This window comes from Diadema antillarum, unplaced genomic scaffold (genome assembly GCF_040938485.1).
Source record: "Diadema antillarum isolate AM-2024a unplaced genomic scaffold, OU_Dant_1.0 seq00000369_RagTag, whole genome shotgun sequence".
NCBI lineage: Eukaryota > Metazoa > Echinodermata > Echinoidea > Diadematoida > Diadematidae > Diadema > Diadema antillarum.
In genome coordinates this window covers 870,951-880,874 of record NW_027271370.1, presented here as the reverse complement: position 1 = coordinate 880,874, position 9,924 = coordinate 870,951, and the positions used below count along the sequence as shown (strand labels likewise).

The following is a 9,924-nucleotide window of genomic DNA, read 5'->3' as shown; positions in this document are numbered from 1 at the left end:
AAACTGTGTTTGTGGAGATTAGGCTAGGGAGACATTTTGCCTGTAGAGAATTAATTTGCCTTCATTGGAGATAGACTCCATATTTTAATGTCAACGGACATTGCTACGGCAAAGCTGTGACGGGCTGGATTCCTAGCTGGATATTATTAAAGTGAATCATCATTCAACGCATCGACTAGACGCGGTCGTCATAACGTTGGATATTTGTACATATTTCGCTGTGGATATATACCCTGGACTATTAATTCGTCGGTGTTTTCACGAACTGACGCTATTTCGATTTTGGTCAAAATTTTCAAAATCGAGATATTGGTACCAAATGAAAGTGCTTTCAAAACTCTACCAAATCTCAAAATTTTAGATCACAAAATTAATTATTCTTAATTTTATCAAAGAAAGAAAAAAACGACGGTACTCGAAATATCGAGAAATTGAGAAAAAGGGGTTTCACGAACCGACGCAGGAAAGATACGCCGGTTCGTGAAACCCGAATTGCTACGGTGAAGAGCAATGCGGGTTTCACGAACCGTCGCAGTTGCATTATTTTGAGCTTTGTTCAACTTACTGGCCTAGAATTAGGTTTTGGCCCTAATCCAGATCTCAGAGTGAGAACCAAACCTTCTGAAAGATGAATGACGGCCTAAGCCAGCCCACTGTCCACGAGTGAAGTGAATGGTAAGCTATAATCCTATTAAAATCATGCTCAAAATAACAGTTTCAGTTGGACTACCATAACCATTAATTGCGGTAGTGTGTAGTCCCATGTATTCAATCGCGTGATGCTTATGAAGCCTAGTCTGTAAACGCCATCCAATTTCAAATTAGATCCCAAATCATATTATTTATTGTTTCTTTTCAACTTATGTCGTTACTTCTGAGACTACTGAGTACTGTAGTCGTAACGTCTGTGTGCAAGACATGCAGATTGCAAGATTTCAAAGTCTCGAAGACACTAAAAGCCTTGACTTTTGAGTTGAAAATGAAATCATGAGATTGACAAAGTAGGCGTACTAAACAAAAAAAATAATAAAAAGTCTAACAGTAAAACTCAAAGGAAGAGTAAAGAATAAAGTTAGACATGTTAGACTTTTACTTTCAAGTCTAACTATTAAGTCTAAGTTAAGACTTTACTTGTAATACCGGTACCAGTTACTAAAACTAAGATCAGCTGAAGTCTAAGACCAAGTCAAATTAACACAGTTCAGAGCCATACCGGTACACGGTAGTCTAGCTCTAGATCTACATCTAGACTAGTGGTAATAGTAGGTAGAGTCCACCCATTTTTTCCCCCAATCTTTACTGGTCCATTCCTGAAAAAGTTACTGGTCAGTGTCCAACAGTGATTTTTCCTGGTCAGGGACCGTCGGACCAGTGCCAGTGTGCAGCGTTGGTGTAGATGTCATCTATGACAGTATGTGGTCTAGTGATACTACCTAACGCTAAACACTACGAGTAGTACTCTACAGGTTAGGTGGCTTTCCTGTACAGTGCAGTGTTATAGTATACTTGTGAATTCAGCCCTAGTACCGTACTGTGTGTAGATACGTGACATTATGTCTAATGTTAGTTCGAGTGGAGTACCTTTGAAGCACAGCGGTGGGACTTTTTTTCCCTAAAACTTGTGAATGCGGCCCAACCAAATGGCGTTTACATATTCATGCGTGATTGATAGTGATACAGTAGCGCTGTCGATTTCCACAGCATCCATACATAATCTTTTGTCCTTTCTTCTTTCCTTTTTTCCCTTTGTTCTTTCACCCTTTTTATTCTTGGAATCGAAGGACTTCTAAGAAATGTCCCTCGACTGATTTAACCAGGACTCTTGAGTCCTGGTAAACCTAACCTAACCGAGTAACCGTTAACATTTGTTAGGCCTAACATAACAGTAACACTGACTTAGCCCTGTATTGACTTTGTCTTTGGCCGACTTACTGAGATGGCGAGTCTAACTCTTTAACGTTAGTCTAACGTAGTCGTTAGATCTGTCAGTGTCAGTGTCACCGGCTTTTGTATATGGTGCCATCTCTAACGTACGTTAACAAGTTGATGTTAGTTATCTATGTCAACTTACTGAGTCAGTAATAGTGGTACTGTCATCCTGTTGGATATCGCCGCAATATCATCCGTGACGTGTTAATTTCGTGTCACAAAGACAAAAGTTGCCAAGATCTAATAGTATTAGATGTCTAGATCTAGATGTAGTCTAGATCTATAATATAAATTTTGTGAACCACTGGTAACTTAAAAGTGAAAGGTCTAGACTTCACTTAGTCTATAATTAGACCAGACATTCATGAGGCAAAGGCCTACTTAGTAGATCTATTCTTATTCTATTTTAAGAATTTAACGTCAATTCCTACTAAACTCGCCACATGTTATTTCTAAGGCCAAGGACTTCGGGTTAGTGATTTTTTTTTTTCATAAATACCAAACAGCAGACGTGTTTCATTTGCATTCTTGTGCAGACTTCATGAAAATATGTGCAGTATCAAAGAAATATGATGCACATGACAATGCCAGTGTTTTATAGGTGAATGGTTAATACCTTTAAAAGCTGAATGATAATGTAGAGTCTAGGTCTAATTAAGATGTTACAGTCTCTGATAAGAAACAGGTTTGATTGTCATAGACTGTTTCCCAAATGCAGGTACATGTAGTAATATTCAGCTATTTCAATGCAATGCCTTGTTTACAAATACATGTAGATTTATATTCATGTGAATGATAATTCAATTTCTACATGAGACATACCAAGTGCTAAACATAATATCTTGCATCAGTAAAATGTGTAAATGAAGAGGCAATTTGAATATGCATCAAATACAGTACGAACAGCAGCATTTTTTGACATTCTTTGATCCTGCATAGGCCTACCATTTTGTTTTATGTTTAATATAAATAGAGCAAAATAATTTCAACTTCAGTTTTGTTGGCTGATTTTTTTTTCTTCTCAAAATTAAAGTTGTATCTTGTGCCATGATGTTTGATTTTAATCAAAAGTTCTTAATTTCTTTCTTTTCTTTCAGATGACTGGTGCCATGTAGTAGCGAAGAACTGGACTGTCTCAGAAAAGAAAAGGAAAAGTACAGGGTCGTGTACATCACCAACGGATGTGAATACAATGGTAATGTAGAGTCTAGGTCTTATTAAGATGTTAAAGTCTCTGATAATAAACAAGTTTGATTGTCGTAGACTCTTTCCCAAATGCAATTAGTGATATTCAGCTTTTTCAAAGCAATGCCTTGTTTACAAGGACATGCAGATTTATTCATGTGAATAATAATTTAAATTCTACATGAGACTTACTAAGTGCTAGACATAAGATCTTGCATCATTAAAGTATGTAAAAGGCGAGACAATTTGAATATGCATCAAAAACAGCAGTATTTTTTTTGACATTCTTTGATCCTGTATACCGTTTTGTTTTATGTTTAATATAAATAGAGCAAAATAATTTCAACTACAGTTTAGTTGGCTGATTTCTTTTTCTCAAAATGAAAGTTGTATCTTGTATCATGATGTTTGATTTTAATCGAAAGTTCTTAATTTCTGTCTTTTCTTTCAGATGACTGATGCCATGCAGTAGCGAAGAGCTGGACTGTTTCAGAGAAGAAGAAAAAAGTACAGCATCGTGCTGATCATCAAGGAATGTGAATACAATGGCTTAGGAAAGAAGACAATCTACAGATAGGATAGAAGGGAGAAATTGGGATGAAGGGCGACAACATAAGGACGGTATATCTACAGTGAAATGTGATTGTAAAGTGGAAACATGAAAGGAGATCCTAAGATTGAAGGTGAAAACGATGCATTCCATTCTGTGATGTCGTAATTACAATTTTGCTACACTTTAATAACACTACAGAGAGACATTTATATCAAGGAAAGCTTCATGTGGATGTGGAACGTTAGATTTTTTTAAGTGTTCATTGGTATGTATTTCATGATAATAAATCTTGAAGGTTTTGTGTGGTAATCATAACCTTGTGATAAATCTTGATAGATTTCTAAGTGCACATTGGCAATATTTAGATGATGCTGTAATCAGATTAAGTTCTATTCTCCTTTATTCTTTTATTTATTATTTTGTTGTCTTCAACCCACTTTGAATGTGTCACGTATGATTCTTATAAACATGGGAACATGCACTCCATGTAAATGATAGGACTTATAACAATTTGACATAATTATTCAACCATCACTAGACAGTTCTGTTATAAGATGTTCTTTATATAACTAAAATTGTAAATTATGATACGTGTATGTTCCCATGCAAACTCACAACAAAATACAGAAATTTGATTTCTTTTAATAATAATTCATTATGTCTCTAAATTTACAATTAAAGAAAGTGATTGCAATAAGGATGTCAAACATCGTATATTAAAATAATAGATTATTCATTTGTCTCCATCCGTAGTAACGCACGCAACTGCAGTGTGCAGTTTGTAGGCTGCTGTGAAAAAAAAAATCACAGGCAGCCCAAGCAGGATTCGAACCCACGACCTCTGGATTACTAGACCAGCGTCATAACCACTAGACCACCAGAGTGCCCTGGCGCTACCTTTACACATGAATAATTAAGTATAGAAGGGCTTGGGGGCGCTTCGAAGTTTACTGCTCTTATTAAATATGTACATGTCATTTGCAACTCAACTAAAGATGATTAAACACACTGAAATTCTTACTTTAAATGATATTCATAATCTGTTTTTTTTTCTTTAATAGCTTGGGATGTACACTTTATACACTGTATCGGTCTACATTTCGCCTACAATATGGAAAAGACGTTTGTTTTTGAACAAACAAAAAATTAAGAGTCCTTTAAAGGTGCTGTAAAACAGTGGTGTTTGTTTGTTTGTTTGTTTTTTGGTGGGGGGGGGGGAGGGGAGTCAAATTAGCCTTGGCCCCTCTCCGCCGTCTTTTTTTTTTCCTTTAGCTGCATATTTTTTAGTCATCACATGAAAATTCGTCTGCATCCACCCCGTAGTTTTGCTGATGACCTTTCTTTTTAATTATTTTAGCCACACACAATTTTGGCTGAATTTCCCCAACCCTCTTGTGAATTTGCTAGTACATGTACTAAAACACATTCTCAGAATGTGTTTATAGTACTGGTGGATTAAGGATTCACAGGGAGGGGGGGGGTCGGCCAAAATTTCTCTTTTCTCATAATACAAGCCTTCGGGGCGAAAGGCTGATATTATGGGCTTTCTACACACATTTTTAGATGCTAATTATTGGTTAACATGAGCATGATCATTTATGTTGTGATTAATTTGTTTCCTTATATATGTATGACTTCTATTAGAGACTTAATTGGCTTGGCACTCCTTACATCGACCTATTTTAGACACCCATTTCCCTCTCTCTCTCGTGCTTTTTCTCTACTGTCCTGTGAATAGTGTAACTACATGTACATGCAGTACCTCTTCTCTTTTGTATGATATACATCAAGTTTTTATCTGAGCATATGGGTGTTGCAGCACTCTCAAGCTTCATGCATATTTAAAACCTGTATGCAGCAACATCTTTGTGTGGTCATATACATACATGTAGTTATGCTTGATATATTAATTTGAGAATGTTATTCTTTCTCTTGTATATGTTCCGTCCGCACTCTATAGATGTAAATGTACGATGTAAGATTTGGTGTGCATGTTCGAACTGTGTTCCTCTTTTTGTGAACACACAAGAACTGATATAATAATGAACTTGAATTACACATATTCTTGAATCTTGATTCCATCTCCATTTGCCATTGGATATGTATTGATTTATGGAGCTCTTCCACAATTGTTATCCTTCCCATTGTCATTACTCATCTCTGAATAATTCAAATTTGATATTCTACTGAGGACCTATGTTTCTTCGATTACATAATGCACCTCTTCAATATATTGCTGCAAAAGGCATAATAAAACATGACCATTGTTATATATTTAAAATGAAGCTTGAAATTCTGATAGTGTTGATATTCATGTATTTTTAGGAGTTTATCAGTTTCGAAGAGTGCATGCAGGATGAGTTTATGTCTTTATATGATCAGGTGCAGCTATCATAGAATCTGTTGAGCAGGAAAGAGAAAGATGGAAAATGAGGAATTATGAGTGAATTCGCATGCGAGCCAAATGACAATGACACTGATAAAAATTGTGACAAAGTAAATGTCACAAATATGTGGAATAATAAGAAATAAAGAAATTAATATATTATTTCAGAGAAAGAAATAACAGAGTGCATGCATGAGTATGAAAGATGAGTAAATACAAGTAATTATTACTGACTGGCACATCTTTTTCCCAAGATTTAGCGGTATCCTTCATCTTAGAACAAACATTCATAATTATTATGAAAGAAGTGAACTAAATTTGAATTAAAAATAATGTGAAAAAATGAAAAAGTAAGTTAATTAAGTAAAAAAAAAACAGTAAAAAAATATGAAACACAGTATACCGAATACATGTATTACCATAGATGTCCAAACGCAAAAGTGTTAAATAATAATATATCCACAAAAAAAAAGGGGGGGGCAAAGAAATCTTTGGAACGATCAACCACAGCTATAATAACAATACATGCGTGTACTAAATGAAGATGAAAACAATGACAACACTCTTTTTAGAACAATCAAGAGAAACTGGCTTGTATTATCATCTTAGTTATCACTAAATGTATTGTAATCATCACAACAATCATTACATGACAATTAATTTCAATTAATAAGGTTATTGTTGATAAGCAGGTATAGCCCTAATAGTATTTGTATGTAAACACATACGAAAATGAAATAGCGACGGTTCGTAAATACACGCGTATTGCACGTTACCTATTGTACAGGCCCTACAGCGCGGGTCCCACGAACCGGCGTAATACAACTTACGTCGGTTCGTGGGACCCGCGCTTAAGTACATAACCTATGGTGCGCGCAAGAAACGATGGATTTACGAACCGACGCAGTGAGTTTGAAGACAGAAATATCGTAAATTTTTTGAATTCACACTAAAATTACACTATGGATAGGAAGAATAACTTCCACTCTCATCACCCTGTCAAAATTTTCACACACAAGACAGGAAAAGTCATTGAAAACGTTGTCTAAAACTTGTGAGATCTTTAAACGCGATTTTCTCAGAACTGCATTTTCGCTCAAAAACGAAATAGCGTCGGTTCGTGGTAACACCGACGAATTGTAACCAGCGCCTCTGGATTTACGTCGGAGGAATCATTCATCGGTGAGTCACAGATCATTCATCGGTGAATCGCGGATCATTCATCTGTGCATTGAGCATCGTATTTGGACATTTCCAGGAGATTACATGGATTTTGTGATTTGAGATTTGGCTGTAATACATGTAAGTGATTCCATTACTGATACATAATTGTTTATATTGATTACTATTGTACTGATGTTAAAAACGATTACGAGTCTGTACCCACAATATCACTGTTAATAAACCGCCTGAACATTAGTTTATTGTTTCTTTTTTCTTTCTCAGAGTGATTTTGGTCGTAACACTTACCGCTTCTTTTGTTTGTACAGTTACACAGGATGAGAATTCAGAATAATTTGGCAAAGTGAAGTCATATTGTATTACTTTATTTTTTCAATATACGTTACTTCCATGCTTCATGGAAAGCATACACACACGTCACAGATGTAATCACTTTGTCTTCTGATAACAGCTTAAATATTGTGTCTTGTATCAGACAATTTTTAACAGAATTTGAAAAGAAAAAACTTAATTCCAATCAATTTGAACTGTATTTTGTTGACTTTGAATACAGAATGTAAGCAGAAAAACGATTCATATGCAAATATTCCTAAATAAAAGTAGCAGCAATCCCCATTGTTATAACAGTCCCTTTACACAGGGTAGATTTCCGGCTGTCAAGTGAAAATTTGCTCTTTGTTTTCGGACGATAAGCTTTAAACAAATACATTTGAATGAACTGCTTCTATAACCCAGCCTTAAATAAGTTTAAATAAAAACATTTTGGCGGCTACATTTTTGAAATCGACTGAACATTTTGTTTTTTTCATGAAAATTTTTCATATTTTTGGACATTTCTTGTATCAAACTTGCTTTCATCATGTAAATGACCACCTCAATTAATTCCTCGTGCTACCTTTCCTCTGAACAAATGTTTTATGTGTCCCTGTATGTTGTGTATAAGTTGAAATATTTTGGTACTTTTCGATAAAAACGACACTGAATTTTTCATATTTTCGGACTTTTCTTGTATCAAACTTGCTTTAATCATGTTAATAACCATCTTAATCGATTCCTTATGCCACATTTACCCTGAAGAAATTTTTTATCAGTCCTTGTATGTTGGAGAGTTGAAAAGTTAAAGAAATGAATGATTTTCCACGCAAATCCAAGATGGCCGCCAATGACCCCCATGGGAAACGATTTTTACTTGGAAACAGAAAAAAAATCATTAAATAGACACCCTAAGGGATACCAAAAAGGAGGGTGTATGAAGATCCCCCTTTACTACAAGACTATTAAGCAGTGGCGTATCTAGGGGAAACGGCGCCCGGGGCAAGCGCAAAAATTGCGCCCCTAATTTCTCAACCCCAACCCCATCCCGGTAGGGACTTTAACAAAAATCTACATGATATGCTTTTTTCAAGCACTTAAAAGCGGTCTTTTGAGGGTAATTTACGAATTTTGATAAATCTTGGCGAGCGAGCGCAGCGAGCGAGCTGAAAATTTTTGTATTTCAGCTTACAAAACATGGAATTCTTGCCATTTTTTGCTTATCAAATCTTACAATTCTAATCAAGATATAGTGACGGCCTTATAGATAAGGATTTATATCAACAAACTGAGGACTTTAAAAAATACTCTAAATTAGTGCGCGCGAGTGAGCCGAAATTTGTATATTTCTGCGGCATCATCACGTTTTGTTCTTATCTCTCTTTTTTATATATATATAAAAAAATTTGGCGAGCGAGCGCAGCGAGCGAGCCGAAAATTTTTGTATTTCAGCTTACAAAACATGGAATTCTTGTCATTTTTTGCTTATTAAATCTTACAATTCTAATCAAGATATAGTGACGGCCTTATAGATAACGATTTATATCAACAAACTGAGGACTAAAAAAAAATACTCTAAATTAGTGCGCGCGAGTGAGCCGAAATTTGTATATTTCTGCGTCATCATCACGTTTTGTTCTTATCTCTCTTTTTTAATATATAATAAAATATATAGATTTTGGCGAGCGAGCGCAGCGAGCCGAAAATTTTTGTATTTCAGCTTACAAAACATGGAATTTTTGTCATTTTTTGCTTATTAAATCTTACAATTCTAATCAAGATATAGTGACGACCTTATAGATAACGATTTATACCAACAAACCTAAGCAGAAATTTGTATATTTCCGCGTCATCATTACGTTTTGTTCTTATCTTTTTTTATTTTTTTGCGCCCCCCCCCCGTATGCTCGAAACCGTTGGTGTCCTCTTTTGATCCAATCGGCGATCGCCTTCAGAACGAAAGAAATTGCAGCCGCTGCTCAGTGAAACATTTTGCCTGCTAAATATTAAATGACATGTGTGAACACAATAGACATTGTCATTTTGTCCGCGTCATCGTCACGTTTTGTTCTTATCTTCTTCTTCCTTTTTTTGATAACTTTTGGCGAGTGAGCGCAGCGAGCGAGCCGAAAATTTTTTATATTTCAGCTTGCTAAACATGGAACTCTTGTCATTTTTTGCTTATTAAATCTTAAAATTCTAATCAAGATATAGTGACGGCCTTATATAGATAACGATTTATACCACCAAACTGAGGACTTGAAAAAGTACTGTAAATTAGTACGAGCGAGTGAGCCGAAATTTGTATAATTTCCGCGTCATCATTGCGTTTTGTTCTTATCTTGTTTGATTTGGGGTTTTTTGCCCCCCCCCCCCC

At 35.5% G+C, this 9,924-nt stretch overlaps 1 long non-coding RNA gene across 1 annotated transcript; it reads left to right on the top strand.

Annotated features, from left to right (window-relative positions):
* Positions 1-415: 415 nt before the first annotated feature.
* On the top strand, positions 416-4,872 carry LOC139731417 (uncharacterized). Its single transcript, XR_011710962.1, has 3 exons — positions 416-675; positions 3,027-3,124; positions 3,566-4,872. It is a non-coding gene; the product is annotated as an uncharacterized lncRNA (long non-coding RNA).
* The last annotated feature ends 5,052 nt before the right edge of the window (positions 4,873-9,924 follow it).